This window comes from Macaca mulatta, chromosome 9 (assembly GCF_049350105.2).
Source record: "Macaca mulatta isolate MMU2019108-1 chromosome 9, T2T-MMU8v2.0, whole genome shotgun sequence".
Classification (NCBI taxonomy): domain Eukaryota; kingdom Metazoa; phylum Chordata; class Mammalia; order Primates; family Cercopithecidae; genus Macaca; species Macaca mulatta.
The window spans coordinates 144,478,830-144,492,736 of NC_133414.1; the positions used below are offsets into that span (position 1 = coordinate 144,478,830).

At 55.5% G+C, this 13,907-nt stretch overlaps 1 long non-coding RNA gene across 1 annotated transcript; it reads right to left on the reverse strand.

The window, feature by feature from the left end:
* Positions 1-9,062: 9,062 nt before the first annotated feature.
* LOC114669864 (uncharacterized) lies at positions 9,063-13,647 on the reverse strand. The gene is made up of 3 exons (XR_013398456.1): positions 13,514-13,647; positions 12,917-13,127; positions 9,063-10,641 (listed from the first exon to the last, which is right to left on the reverse strand). It is a non-coding gene; the product is annotated as an uncharacterized LOC114669864 (long non-coding RNA).
* Between the last annotated feature and the right edge of the window lie 260 nt (positions 13,648-13,907).

Genomic DNA, 13,907 nt, shown 5'->3' on the forward strand with positions numbered 1-13,907 from the left:
GGCAGGCAGATTACTAAAAATACAAAATTAGTTGGGCGTGGTGACACATGCCTGTAATTCCAGCTACTGGGGAGGCTGAGGCAGGAGAATCGCTTGAACCGGGGAGGCAGAGGTTGCGGTGAGCCGAGATCACGCCACTGCACTCCAGCCTGGGCAACAAGAGCAAAACTCTGTCTCAAAAAAAAAAAAAAATACAGCATTAAATTATAACTGCATTAAATTAACTGCAGTCCACAGTGTGCTGCTGGAATAATTACAAAGCCACCTCCTGTTGCTATTGCAGTAAGCGTAAGCATTTCAAGGATCTACTTAAAACACCATGTGGTGCTAATCTGTGCATGGGCAGTTCATGTCTTCAGTACATTGTGTATCACAATAAAAAGTGCTCTGTTGGCCGGGCGCGGTGGCTCACGCCTGTAATCCCTGCACTTTGGGAGGCCGAGGCGGGCGGATCACGAGGTCAGGAGATCGAGACCATCCTGGCTAACACGGTGAAACCCCGTCTCTACTAAAATACAAAAAATTAGCCGGGCGCGGTGGCAGGCACCTGTAGTCCCAGCTACTCGGGAGGCTGAGGCAGGAGAATGGCGCAAACCCGGGAGGCGGAGCTTGCAGTGAGCCGAGATGGTGCCACTGCACTCCAGCCTGGGCGACAGAGTGAAGACTCCGCCTCAAAAAAAAAAAAAAAAAAAAAAGTGCTCTGTTTTAACTGAACATAGTGGCACACACCTGCAGTCCCAGCTACTCAGGAGGCTGAGGCAGGAGGATCCCTTGAGCCCAGGAGGTCGAGGCTGTGGTAGTCTGTGATTGCACCACTGCACTCCAGCCTGGCCAACAGAGTGAGACCCCAACTTGAAGAAAAGGTGCCATCTGGATGTTCTTGTGTATTTCTCGTGTTTAGCGCAATACTATAAACCTTGAAGAGCACTTCGGGGCCCATGGAGCACCACCAGTCACGCCAAAGAGCTCCTGAGAAGCAGAGAAAAGTCACGACATTTCAAGAAAAAATTGAGTTTCTTGATATGTTCCTAAGATTGAGGTTTACAGCTGCGGTTGCCTACCAATTCAAGATAAATGAATCCAGCGTAAGGACTGTAGTAAAAAAAGGAAATTTGTGAGCAGGCAGAAAAGCCTTAACACTTTCTGTGAAATACCTTTTTATCTTGTATTGGGAATGCAGCTTTTATGTGGGTGCAGGGTTGCTGTGTGTGATGGTTCATATTAAGTGTCAACTTGATTCGATTGAAGAATGCAAAGTATTGTTTCTAGGTGTTTCCAGAAGGGATTAACATTTGAGTTACTGGACTAGGAGAAGACTCACCGCAGTGTGGGTGGACACCATCCGATCGGCTGCCAGCATGGCTGGAAAAAGCAGGCAGAAGAAGGTGGCTGAAGCTGACTGGCTAAGTCTTCTGGCCTTCATCCTTCTCCCGTGCTGGATGCCTCCTGCCCTTGAACATTGGATGCCAAGTTCTTTGGCTTCTGGAGTCTTGGACCTACACTGGCGTTTTGCCAGGAGCTCTCGGCCTTCGGCCACAGACTGAAGGCTGCAGTGTTGGCTTCCCTCCTTCAGAGGTTTGGGGACTCAGACTGAGCTACTACTGGCTTCCTTGCCCCTCCGTTTGCAGACAGCCTGTTGTGGGACTTCACCCTGTGATCCTCTGCATCAGTTCTCCTTAATAAACTCCCTTTCGTGTATGTATATATCGTATTGTGTCCTTCTAGAGAACCCTTACTGATACACTATGAGAAAGGTATACCTATAGACTCCTCAAACAAAAGGAAGGGGAAGGAGCTGAAGCTGGAGGATCTAATCCCAGCAAAGGATGGTTTGACAACTTTAGAAAGAGGCTTGGCTGGAAAAATACCAAGATAACGGAGAAGCAGCTTCTGTCGGCCAAGGGGCGGCAGACAAGTTCCTGGATACAGATACCATGAAGAAAGTCACTGAGGAGAAAGAGGATAAAGGATGTCTGCCTGAACAGGTTTTTAATGCAGACCTAAGTCCCCTATTCTTGAAAAAAAAAATGCCACAGGCATGAATGAGGAAGACAAGCAAGTACCAGAATTTAGGGCAGGAGGGGAGAGGCCAGCTCTGCTGTTCTGTGCAAATGCAGCCAGATTATGATCAGGATGCCCTTATCCAGAAAGCTGCTAACCCCCGAGCTTGAAGGGAAAAGAGAACACCAGCTGCTCCTTGGTCGTACAAGAAGGCTGGACAAGAACCTCTTTTCTGGGTTGATTCCATCAATGCTTTGTCCCTGAAATCAGGAAGTACTTTGCTGCTTATAAATGACTGCCTTTTAAAGCTCTGGTATCGGACAATGCCTGTTGGCCACCCAGAACCCCATGATTCAACAATGAAGGTGTCAAAGGAGCCCACTTGCCCCCAAACACGTCTCCAATGCAGCCTCTGGCCCAGAGGCCATAGGGACCTTGAAGCCTCATTGTATGCGGCACTGTGTGGACAGGAGTGTAGTGCTGGCAAAGAGAACTTCAGAGAACACCATGAAAGGCTGAGGGATCACACACTGGACTTGCCGTCATGGTTGGAGGAAAGGCTGGGAAAGCCACGAAGCCTGAAAGGGCACGTTCTTGCTGGGGAAAACCGTGTCCAGATGTTGTGTACAACTTCGCAGCACTGGTGACAGCCCATCCCGGAAGTGATGGAAAAGGAGTGGAATCCTGTCTCTTGTCACCACCTGGTGGAACGGAGGTCATTATGGTACATGAAGTAAGTCAGGCACAGGAAAACAAGCATCACTTGTTCTCACTTGTGGGGGCTAAAAAAGTGGATCTCATGAAGATAGAGAGCAGACTGGTGGTGACCAGAGGCCAGGAAGTGGGAAGTAGGGGTGCAGGGGGTGAGTGGAAATGCACAGTGAGATGGAGGAAATAAGACGTGGCGTTCGATACGTCAATAGGGCGACTACCTCACGTTAGTCAATTGCACATTTCCACATAGCTAGAAGAGAATCCTTCAAGGTTCCCAGCAGAAAGAGCAGAAATATTCAGGGTGATGGGCACCCCCGTTACCTTTACTTGATCTTCAGACGTTATACGAGTATATCATATTATCGCATGTACCCCCAAAATATGTACATTTATTATATAGCAATTGAAGAAACTGTGGAGAGAGCAAAACGGATGAGGGCGAAGAGTTTCCAGATACAGGTCTTGGAGAAATGGAGGAGCTAATAGACGCTGCACCAGAGCAACGAACAGAAGAGGCCGAGAGAGACGAGTGCTTCCAAACCGGGCGATGAGGAGGAAGACAGAGAGGAAGCAGTGCCGGGAAAGAAGCTGACCCGGGGCCCTGGCAGCAGCATTCCCGCCATTCACGCTGTCTCTGCCCTCTTTCAGGACATGGGCCCGTCTGTGACGCAGGCAGGGAGACTGAAGCGAGCTCGGGAAGGCGGACGGGGACCGCACAGAAAGTTTAGAGAAATGAAAGAGCAAAGTCAGACAGAAGTTACGTGCATTTCTGTCAAGTCACCCAGAGTGTGCCTGCCTCTCCTGCCTCCCCTGCCTCCTCCCCAGCCGCTGCCTCTGCCACCCCTGAGACTGCAGGACCAGCTCCTCCCTCTCAGTCTACTCAACCTGAGAAGGACGAGGACAAAGGCCTTTCTGAGGATCCACGTCCACTTAATTCGTAGTAAATAGATTTTCTCTTCCTGATGATTTTCTTACCATTCTCGTTTGTACCTTACTGTAAGAGTGCAGTATATAATATACCATACAAAATATGCGGTACTTGAACGTTAGTGTTACCAGGAAGGCGTCCCATCCATGGTAGGCTATTAGTAGTTACATTTTGGGGAAGTCAGAAATAATATGTGGATTTTCAGCTGCGTGGGGCATCAGCGCGCCGTAAACCCCGCCTTGTTCACGGGTCAACTCTAAACAAACCACGGAGACTACGGACGGTGCTGGTTTCCTTGAGAGGACTGACCCTTTCCTCTGTTAAGCACATACGTGGGTACAGGTTTTATCACCTTTGTCCCAGCAGGGCTTGCACTGGGTGGAGCCTGGGTCACAGCTTCAGTTACTCCTTGTCGGCCTCTGCTTTTGGCAGGCTGGTGGGTGAGACCTGTCCTGGGCTTGCTGCGAACCCCTGAGATTTCACCCTCTCTCCAGAACAGCCCCTCAGCTTCCTGTGCTGGTACCAGACCCTGAAAATGGCCTGGGGAACCAACTGTTTCTCTGCTGCCCTAGACCCCGCCCCGGGACCTCCAGCAGCCCTGCTTCCTGTCTGTGACACCCTGGGCCTCAGCCTGGGCAGGCTGGGATGCAGCAGCTCTGGTCCCCCTCAAGGCCCTCCAAGGCTGCCCTGGGCTCACAGCCTCACACACGCCCTGCGACTCTTGCATCTGGCCTTCCCCCGTGGCTACAAGAGCAGGAGGTCATCGCTCACCTGGCCCAGAAGTCACACTTCATTCACTGCAATCTTTTTAAAAGAATCACTTTGCTTTAATTATGCTTCTTAAAACAGTGTATAGAAAAAACTCCAAGCCTGTTAGGTTGTGTTAAAAAAAAAAATACAGCTAATAGAAAATTCCAGGTAATTCGCATTTAATGTGGTAACCACACGCTTGCATTCCCTCCATCTTTGTTTTGATCAAGTCTCTTCATTCCATTGTTCTTGTGAACCTGCAGTACCTCTATGCTGTTCCCTTCTATCAATAGTTACATTCCCCCACTTTCTCTCATAATCAGACAGATTTTTCTCTATCAATTTTTGAGAACTGGGCTTTCTCTTCCCTTCGTTTTCTTCTCCCCTGCCTCAGCTGAGGCCTTTAGAACGTCCTGATGTCCCGTTTCTCTCTATCCTGTCTCAGTTACCTGTTGCTGTGACAGACCGCTTAGTGGTTGAAAACAGCAGCCTACCCCAGTCTCAGAATGCTTTGGGTTGACCAGGCGCAGCAGGGTGGCTCTCCCGTCCTTGGACTGTCTGCAGGGGCACCAGCGATCTGATGGCCCTGCTGAGCTGAGACGTGCAAGATGGCACCCTCACACACCTGGCACTCTGGCCAGGTGGCCTGGAAGGTTGGTCTCAGATGGGATGCTGGGATCACTGGAACTACCTTTCTCAGGACGTCTCTGGCTCCCATGGTCCCTCCCTGGGGTCTCTAGCAGGGTGCCTGGCCTCCCTCCATGGAGGCTGAAGGCTCTAAAAGTGCAGAGTGAGAGTGTCCAGGCCTTCCAAAGACTTGGGCCTATCCTGGCGTGCCCCAGTTCCTCCGCATTCTCCTGGGGAAGGTGAGTCCCAGGGCAGCCCAGGTCTCTGTAGAATGACAGGCAGCAACCACAGCCTACCTCCTGCGCTGCGCCTCGGCTCTGGCCTGGATGCCGTGAGCTGTCCTGGGCTGGATCCGGAAGCGCTGAGTCTCGTCCTTGTCTCTCTGAGTCCATGTTATTGTTCTGTCTTCCGGCTCCTAGACTTGTGGAGGCACGGCCCGGGTCAGCAGGATTCCGTCTCCTGTAGAGGCATCTCCTGTCTGTCTGGAGGCCGTGGGATACTCACCAGCCTTTGAGTCCAGGTCCTTCTCTTCAGCTACACTGGGATGTAGGAGCCGCCGGACTGTGGGTGCAGCTCTTCCTCCATTTCAGGAAAGCCGTTTGCTTCTCTTCTTTCAAAAATAGCGGCCTCTCCTCCGCCTGTTCCCTCTGTCATTCAGGGGCCCCTCTGATGGACTGTTCAGCTCTGGCTGTGTCCCCGAGCCGCCCTCTTCTCATTTCCTTCCTTTTGCTCAGTGTTTCCTCTTCCACGCTTTTCCTTTGGATGCCAACATTTGCATCCTCTCTGTCTGTTCATTTGCTGATGTTTCCTTGGAAAACCCTTTATTTCTTGGCTCTAGAAGTCTTGCGTGGTGAGCGCCGTGCTGGGGTCTCCTTGGGCCCTGGCTGGCGCTGCCGGTGCCATCTTTCTGGCACGGGTCTGTTTGACTGAAGTGGCCTTCACTCGAGAATTGCACCTTTAGATAGGAGATGATTCTTTGGTGGCTCCTTGGGTCAGGCCCGGCTTGGGTCAGGCCCTGCTACCAGCCATGGGTGGTACGTCAGGGCCCTCCCTGCTCTCTGGCCAGTGCTGTGGACATCGGCCCCCCGGGCAACTCGTGCACGAGCACCACTCCCTGTCCTGGCATCTCCGGGATGGGGTGTGGGTGCCCAGAGCTGGCTCTTCGTGGGAGACAGGAAGAGTGAGGTGCACCCACCATGTGGTACCCCCTTGTCTGACTCTTGTCTGGGGGATTCCAACTGGGGTCCCCTGAGTCCTTTTGTTTTTATGAACCTGCCAAGATGCTGCCCACCTTTCCCTTGAAGCCACCAGTCACTGCTTTTGCTGTGACACAGGAGAATGCGCCCTGTGTTGGCCTCAGGCCCTGGGCACAGCCCAGCCTTAGCGTTGCCATGGAATCCAAGTCCTGTGGGTCAAGGAGTTTTCATGACAAGGTGCTGCTGGATGGGCCCTGGAGAGAGTCCGCATATCGTGGGGAAGACCGGGCTCCCAGCAGAGGCAGCAGCTGGAAGGTGGGGTGGAGGCAGGAACGAGCCGGCCACTTGTCCTCTGGGAGGGCCCACCGTAGGAATCCGTGTTCTCCTGCCTGTCTTCCAGAGGCCACGGTCATGCCCTCATTTTCCACATCACCCTTCCCATGGTCATCTGCCCTCTCTCACCCTCTAAACCCTGACCTCACTCAGTAAGAGGCCCCATTTCAAGGGGACCAGGAGAGCCTGCCTGCCCCAGGATGGCTATGGTGGGTAATTTCTGCTGGGCAGGGTAGAGGAGCTGGCACAGAGGCCACCACCCAGACCCCTGCTTGGAAGGTGCTTACAGGCTGGTGGGGGAACGGTGCTGGAGGCCCTGCGCCCACCCTCCACCCTGTGACTCAGCCCATCTTCTGAACGTGGCCCTGCTCCTGATTGGGCCCTGCGGCCAGCTGGTCCCTGCGGCCTCTCTGGATCCTGTAACCTCTTGTAGATTTCAGGTGTCTGTACAGGAGGCGCCCCTCTCCCTGGTGGATGTGGGGTGTCTGGGCGGGAAGACCCCTCTCCCTGGTGAATCTGGGGTGTCTGGGTGGGAGGCCCCCCTCTCCCTGGTGGATTTGGGGTGTCTGGGTGGGGTCCCCCTCCCCTGGTTCCTGCTCTGCTGTTCTCTTTGCCTCCCTTAGCTGCGGAGTGAGTACCGTCTACGCCGACTTCCAGATCAGGGTGTCCTGAGCTTCTGGGACTTCTCATTTTTCTGCCCAGCTGCCTTGGGAAGGGAAAAGGGAGGCAAGAGCCCAGAGCCAGGCCTGAGAACCCCCAGGGGGCACGAACCGTGCTGCAGAAGGCAGGTGGTCTGGGGTGGCCTGGAGAGAGCAGCAGCCTCAGCAGGGGGCCAGCGCGTGGGAAACGTGAATGTGGTTGGCGGACGCTGCCAGGGGGTCACAGGGTCACAGGCCGTGTCCCAGCAGTGCTGATGGGCATCGCCAGCCCTGGGGTCCCAGGACGCAGGCCCAGCCTCCCGTGAACCGAGTTTACCTGCAGGTGGCGCCCCAAGGCCGGGCGTGGCGCAGGTTCATGGTGGGGGGAGGGGGGCCGCCGCGGAGCCACCTGCAGGGGCTGGGGGGCTCTCACTGAGGGAAGCAGCTGCCCAGCCCTGGAGGTCCCACGCCAGGCCATGGGAACAGGGTGGGCACTACAGGGCAATGTCCCAGGCTGAGAAAGCAATCGGCCCAAACACCTGCCCTCCTGGCTCCCCCAGGGAAGCCTGGCTCACCTCATGTATGGATCCCTGAGTCCTGCCCCGCAAGTGAGCCCAAAACAGGAGGGCCAAGCCCACAAACGTCCGTGGGGAGCCGGCCAGGGAAGATGCCGTTCAGGCCCCATGCACTTGGCCCGGGTCTCAGGGCACACAGCGCAGAATCCGGCATGGGCCCTGGGGCGTGAGGCCAGACACAGAGTTCAGGTGACCTCAAGGACGCCTTGCTGGACTTCCCCAAGTGCTGGCCGGGCTGTGGGGACAGCTGGGCTCGGGTCCCTCTTGTCACTGTTGGAAGCTGGCCCCACACCCACCACACTCACCAGCTCCTCCATGCGATCAGGAGGCCAGGGAGTGGAGAGGCTGGGGAGAGCCCTCAGGGCTGAAGCCCAGTGTGGGGGCAGCTCTCCATCCCAGGGCTGGAGCTGTCGGGGTGCTGCCTGGCTGCTCCCTCCACCCAGGAAGGAATGAGGCCCTCCCAGCAAGCTCTGCTCCCCTCAGGTCCCGGGCTGCCCAGAGGCCCCCCAGTCAGCCTTTCTCAGCCAGAAGGTGTTCATTTCTGTGCATCTGGGAGAATGCAGGCGACAGCCTCCAGTGCCCTCCAGCCCCAGCCCAGGGGACCCTGCTCCCTTCTGCACCTCCTCCCTCAGGCATCCTGTGGGGGACAGCACGAACACCTGAGCTGTCCCTCAGCACTGGAGGAGGGCGAGGACAGGAGCCCCACAGCCCAGCCCAGCTGCACGCTGCCGCACCTGTTGACATGCCAGTGCCTCCCTAGATCCAGCACAGGCCTCTGCTCTTGGCCCTCCAACCACACCTCAGAGAGCCCCACTCTGTCTGTGGGTCCGCCTGGGGTTTACACCTCGGCTCAGGACAACCCTGAGGTCACCTGAACTCCGTGTCTGGCCCCACACCCCAGGGCTCACACCAGGTTCTGCATGTGGAGGGGTCGGGACAAATGCACAGCCACACCCACCAGGAGGAGGGTTAAGGTGAAAGAGTTTGCAGGGAGGCTCCTGGGCCCCAGGCCACCACACGTCACTAGGAGTCTCTGCCTGGAGGGAGGAGCACACGACCTCTCGTACCTACCCCCAACACTCTGGGCACCGGCTGGCTCCTGCCCTTTAGGAGAGCAGGAGGTCAGGGTCAGGGAGCGGGAGGTCAGGGTCAGGGAGCGGGAGGTCAGGGTCAGGGAGCGGGAGGTCAAGGTCAGGGAGCAGGAGGTCAGGGTCAGGGAGTGGGAGGTCAGGGTCAGGAAGCAGAAGGCATGAAGGGGCCTTTGCAAGCTGGGTGTGAAATGTTAATATACCCTGAGAGGTTTTCCTCCAAGTATCCCAGATGTGGATACCAACTAGTTTAATGACGAAATATCATGGTGTTTTTAGCAAACAGAAACCCCACCTTCTAGTATGAGGTTTGACAAAACTGTCAGATTAAAAAACCCACAAGCAGGGCATAGTGGCTCAAGCCTATAATCCCAGCATTTGGGAGGCTGAAGTGCGAGGATCACTCGAGTCCAGGAGTTCTAGACCAGCCTAGGCAACATGGCGAGATCCCGTCTCTACAAAAAGTAAAAAATTTTCCAGGTGTGGTGACGAAACCACCAGATACTCAGGAGGCTGAGGTGGGAGGATTGCTTAATCCCAGGAGTTTGAGGCTGCAGTGAGCCATGATTGTGCCACCGCACTCCAGCCTGCGCGACAGAGCAAGACCCTGATTCATTTACAATAAATAAGTCCCTACAGCAAAGACTTCTCATGAGATTGGTGAGGTCCCTTACAAAATGACACCAGGAGGCCACCGGGACTCTGGGCAGTGTTTAACTGCGGGAGTTTCTCATGGCGTCCATGGCTGTGTTGACGGAAAGGTGCTAGTCTGGCTGTGGGGCCCACAGGCATTGGCTCTGTGAAGGGAGGCCCCAGCCTGGCAAGGCCGAGGGGCCCAGCGTCCACCCAGAGTGCCTCTGGGAGATGCATCAGGGCACAGCTCAGCTGCCTCCCTCACCTCGGCCTCTTCGCACTCAAACTCCGGAAAGCAGGCAGAGAAGACTGGTGTCTGGTAGGTGCCTCTTGTGAACTGGAGGTGCCCGAGTGCCTGCTGTGTTCCTGGTGCCCACACCCTCAAGTGGTGGGCTCATCTCCAGCAACCTCCATGGCAGGCGCCCTGGAAGACCCTAGAGCAGGGGTGCAGCTTCACCTCCCTGTGGACCAGCAGCTCCAGGGCTCTCCTGCTTTTAAGTGCTTCCCAGTCTGCATGAGCTGCTCAGGCCAGGCAGGGGCTTCCCAGTCTGTGTTTGCTGCCCAGGCCAGGGGCTTTTACGGGAACGCAGGCTTTAGGACTCTTGTTCTGTGATGGGCCACTTCACACTGCACCTCTTTGTGGAGAACCTCACCAGGAATGTGCCAGTGTCCTTGGTCATGGGTTCTTCTGAGAGATCCGTGTCTGGCCAAGCCGTTTGGATCAACATGGTGGAGGCTTTTCCTCTCTCCAACATTAGGACCTCAAGGATTAACTTCAAGCCAGGAAACGAGAACTTCAGGTCCTGGGAATGACCTTCGGAGGAGAAAGCTTACAACCTGCTAAGCCAGGCTGCTGTGTTGTCTGTGATCCCAGGGGCCCAGGGCCGGGTTCAGGCGTTCTGGATTGGTTCTCTGGTCATGGAGAACAGGACGGGTCTTGCTGAGAAACAGCCAGCTCCTTCAGAAACTGAAGGGTCGCAGATCCACTGTTTGGAAACCAAAGCAGCTGTCTGGGGATGGGATGCCCCACCCTAAAAATGTCTTTGCCCGGATGCCTGCAGCCACAGGGCCTCTTGAACCTGCATCTGGACGGGATTCGCAGCCACTGCTGAGAGCCAGCCTGGCCCTGGGGGCTGCCTCGGTTCCCCTGCCAAAGACCTGGGAGGGCACAGGTTATGGGGTGGCTAGAGGCTTCAAGAGCAGCTACCTGGGAGCTGCTCACCTGCCTGAGTTCTTCTGCACCGCAGGCCTCAGCCAGATACCAGCAGGGGCAGATAGCACACACAGCAGGTGGGCACAGGGTTTGCATCTCCCACTTGGCCCTGAGCATAGCACAAGGCCTCAGGTGCACCCAAGGATCCCACTGAGGGCCCAGCTATACAAGTATCATAAGAGTGGTGGTGGTGGTGGTGCTGGTGATGCTGGTGATAATGGTGATGGTGATATGGTGATGGTGATGATGGTGATAGTAGTGGTGAAGCTATGTATGATGATGGTGGTAATGGTGTTGGTGGTGAAGATAGTCGTGATGGTGACAGTGGTGGTGGTGTGATGGTGATGATAGTGGAGATGGATGGTGGCGGTGATGGTGGTGAGAGTGATGATGGTTGCAGTGGTGATGGTGATAGTGATGGTGGTGATGGTGATGGTAGTGGTGGTGATGGTGGTGGTGGTAGTAGTGATGGGGGAGGTGGGATGGTGATGATCATGATGATGATAGCAGAGGTGGTGGTGATGATGGTGGTGATGGTGGTCATGATGGTGGTGGTGGTAATGGTGATGGTGATGGTAGTGGTGATGGGGGAGGTGGGATGGTGATCATGATGATGGTGGTGGTAGTGGTGATAATGATGCTGGCGATGGTGATGGTGGTGATGATGGTGGTGGTAATGATAATGGTGATAATTGTGATGGTAGTGGTGATGGGGGAGGTGGGATGGTAGTGATCATGATGATGGTGGTGATGGTGGTCATGATGATGGTCGTGGTGGTAATGGTGATAATGGTGATGGTGATGGTGGCAGTAGTGATGGGGGAGGTGGGATGGTGATGATCATGATGATGGTAGTAGTGGTGATGGTGGAGGTGGTCATGATGATGGTGGTTATGATGCTGATGGTGGTCATGATGATGATGGTGGTGGTGGTGGTAATGGTGATGGTGGTTGTGATGATGGTGGTGGGGGGGTGGTGGTAATGGTGATAAGGTGATGGTGATGGTGGAGGTGGGATGGTAATGATCATGGTGATGGCTGTAGTGGTGATGGTGGAGGCTGTGGTGGTGATGGTGGTGACTGGTGATAATGACAAAAGTGTTGATGATGGTGATGGCAGCTGACTCATGGAATTTTTACTGGGGCTTGTGCTGTACTAAGTATCTCATGTTTATTAACTCACTTAATATTCAGTACAAGCCTACACGGTAGGTACCGTGATATTTCCCACTTTGCAGAGGAGGACACTGAGGCACAGGGGAGGTGGCAGTCTCCCCAAGGTCACATGGCAGGACTCTAGCAGTCTGGCCTTAGAGTTTATGTGCCTGGTCAGCTCTCTGCACCACCTCCAGTGGAGTCTTGGCAAGTTCTCTTCCTAGCCAGTCCTTTGAGATACTGCCTCAGGGGATGTGACCCTATATCATCCTGATAACCCATGGGGCAGGGAGACAGCTCCAGACCAGCCCCTGCAGGGTGGTCAGACAAGACAAAGTTGGCTTTCCAGACCCACACTGCCCTCCAAGGGCTTCCAGACTGGAGCAGAACAAAACAAACACTGCCCAAAGGATCTGTGGCCTGCTAGAAGGTCGAGGGTTCCCGGCTCAGGACCTGCAAAGATTGCCTTGAGCCCCTGCCTCAGACGACATGACTAGGGACAAGGCATGTGTTCCCCAGGCCGGCCTCCCTGCCAGATACCTTAGATGAGGCCTGGCGTGCTCCTGCACCCCAGTCTGTCCAGGCTTCTTGGGTGATACATGATTGCTTACTGAAATCAGAGCAGGCCCTCTGTATTAAAGGCTTCATCCTGTCTCCTGCCTTCCACAGCTGCTGTGGGCATAAGGCTTGCCATGAGGCGACCTGGGTCCCAGCCTCAAGGCCCATCCCCGCCTTTGGCCTCTGGGCACCAGCTCTGGAGAAATCTGTGGTCTCTGACTCATGGCTGTGGCCTTCGAGGCCTCCATCTTGACCAGACAGCTTCAGTCCATCTCGGGAGCACCTCACTATGCCGCATGAGACTCACACACAGCCAGGCCCTGGTGAGCTCCAGTAAGATCAAGTAAGCCCAGGTGTGTTGGGGGTTGGGGGGATACCAGCTGTCTGGCCAGGTGATTCTGGAGCAGGCTGGACACAGGCCAGGCTGTGGCTGCACCTCAGTCATGGGGAGGCCCCTGTAAGCCTCATCTTGTAGAAGAGACCAACAAAGGCTGAGAACCTGCTCACCACAAGATGCCCCAGCTGGGGCAGGCTGAGGGGACAGGAGACTGTCCAGAACTTCCACAGGGGCTGGGGGTGGGTGACCAGCAGTTGGCAGGATGGGTGGCCTGATGGGGCACAGTTGAGGGAGGGTCAAGTCTCAGTGGCGGCGTAGTGCAGTAGGACAGTGCTGGGCAGGTCCAGTTCCCCAGTCAGGAGGGCCCTCTGAGCTCGGACCCTGAAAGACAAGGGGCGGGCATGGCACTGGTGATGAAGGTGAGCCAGGCTGCTGGGGAGGACAAATCTTGGAGCTCCTCCAAGGACCGCAGGGGAGGCAGACCCTGAGGGGAGGTGGCCTGCGGGGATCCTGCCTTGCTCCCCTGCTGTCTCTGGGGACACGGAGGCTAGCCCCTGCTTCCTCCTCCAGCCACCTATCCCTCCCTCAACTGTACCCCTTCAGGCCACCCACCTTGCCAACTGCTGGTCACCCACCCCCAGCCCCTGTGGAAGTTCTGGACAGTCTCCTGTCCCCTCAGCCTGCCCCAGCTGGACCGTCCTGAAGTGGGCATGTCCTAGGCCTTGCTGTGGCTGTGCCTATAGCCAGGGGACCAAAGGCTTTAGGACCTTTTGTTTGGATCAAGTCTCTTGAAGACAAAGTCTAAAGACTCGGACGTGTCTCTCTTCCCACTCTTGGCGTTTTTGCCCCAGCCAGGGGCGTGCGTACTCCCGAGGCTTCTCTCCAGCCCAGCCAGGCAGCTCAGGGTCCTCTCGCTGGGGGCAGCTCCGGTCCCAGTACCCAGGGTCCTTCCCAGAACTGGGCAGACTGGCATGAGCAGGGTGGCCCCTGGGGAGATGCTGAGAGCGGCAAGCCTAGGACAGCCCCCCAACCCCTGAATACTGGGTCAGACAGGAGGGGATATCTGGGCTGATGAGGTCCCCAAGGACATCTGCACTTTAATCAGGGACTCTGGAAACTCCCAAGGCCTCTTCTTAAGCAAAACAGGTTGGAGCCGGGCGG